The following is a 1,881-nucleotide window of genomic DNA, read 5'->3' as shown; positions in this document are numbered from 1 at the left end:
AGGGAAAGAATAATAAAAAGAATTCGGTAATAATTCAAGGAATTTAGTAACTAGGATCAAATTAGAAACCAAGGTTGGACTCCAAGTGAAAATCATCCCTAACATTGTTCTTATTATAAAAGTTCAATTATATTACACATGTTAGTTTCAAATATTATTTCTCTCAATTCGAAACCTTTTTGTTGAATTTTAGTATTTAAACATAATTCGTTAATAAAATGCAATCATTGAGTTCGACACTCAGTACTATAGTTTTTATTATTACTTGCAACGATTGTGTCAAATTTGTTGTTCCTCTCTTACGGACAAAAGACACTTTACTTCTTGTTTATTTAAATTAGATAAGTTTATTTTGTAACTGTTTTTTTTCCTTTCTTCCCTTTGGAATCGACATATACTTTGATATTTTCTTGACAGCGGGATTGAAGTCACCAACAATACCCCTTACTGTTTGCTTATTGGTTATAAAATGTCATGAACGATCTCTTTTATATCCAATAAAATTAGCATTTTACAGCGTGCCATTTACAATGTTTTTTTTATACTAAAAGCACTATTGTAAAATTAACGGATGATACAACAACGCTTTTCTGACAAACGCTTTAGCAAAAACACTGTGGTAGGATCACATAGCGGTCTCACATAATGTTTATAGTGTTTGTATACAAGCGCTGTAAATTATAGCGCTACCACATTATGTTTACAGCGCTTTGTATATAAACGATGTAAAATATAACATTTTCACACAATTACATGGTCTTTTAGAGCACTTTGTATATAAGTGTTGTAAAATGGTGTGTATTTGATAAAATTAATTCCCTTTAAATAAATAAAAATATATTTAATATGTTATCTCTGTAACCCTAGGAACCCTCATCTCCTCTACTGTGTGAATCCTCCTCTACTGAGCGTCGTCTTCTCGTTGTACCTTCATCTTCTGCTCCTCTATTGTGCGCCAATTTCTATTGACTAATTGTTGTCTCAGGTACTTTATTTATTAATTTATTGTGGTAGTTAAAACAGATAAATTGTTACCTAATAAATCAAATAAATAGTTACCTGATAAATCATATAAAATTTGTTCTTTTTTGAAATTAGTTCGATTTGTTCTATTTTGAATCAGAGATTGGTTTCCATTTTCCAATATTAGACTATATACTATAGATTGGTATAATGTTATCAATAGCTTATCATTTGTGTAACATTGCATTCATACGGGTCATATAAAATGGACCAGAAATGGATGTATGTCAATAGATTGTCAAAAAAGTATGAAAATGGAGTGATGGAGTTTGTTGAGTTTGTAGTGAAGAATGCAAACGACTCAAATCGAATCATTTGTCCTTGTTTAAAATGTTATTTTGGAAAATTCGTTAGAGCAGATCCATTGGAACAACAATTAGTATGACATGGAATTGATCAAAGGTATACATGTTGGATAAGACATGGTGAGAAAAAAAAAGGGAACACTAATTAAAAAATGTAATTAAGATTTACAACACTTTTTATTAAAAACACTGTAAAACTAGTATAAAAATGCACATATTACAACGCTTTTATGAAGAAAAAAAAGTGTTGTAAAACTATGTATAACAAGCACCTATTACTACGTTTAAAAGTGCTGTAAACAGTTTATATTATAGTGCTTTTTTATTTTAAATAGCGATGTTGTATCTTTTAACAGCACTAGATACTACAACGCTTAAAAGCGCTGTAAACAACTTAAAAAAATCGTTGTAAAGTGTTATTTTTGGCATAGTGATCTTTGTATCAAACATATAGGATATTTTAAAATTTAAATTATAATTGTAACAAAATATGGGAAGATTATATCTTAACCATACTATGAATAAAGATGACTTGTCTGAATCTAGAAAATTG

Source organism: Cicer arietinum, chromosome 1, assembly GCF_000331145.2.
Source record: "Cicer arietinum cultivar CDC Frontier isolate Library 1 chromosome 1, Cicar.CDCFrontier_v2.0, whole genome shotgun sequence".
Classification (NCBI taxonomy): domain Eukaryota; kingdom Viridiplantae; phylum Streptophyta; class Magnoliopsida; order Fabales; family Fabaceae; genus Cicer; species Cicer arietinum.
Note: the sequence above shows the minus strand (reverse complement) of the source record.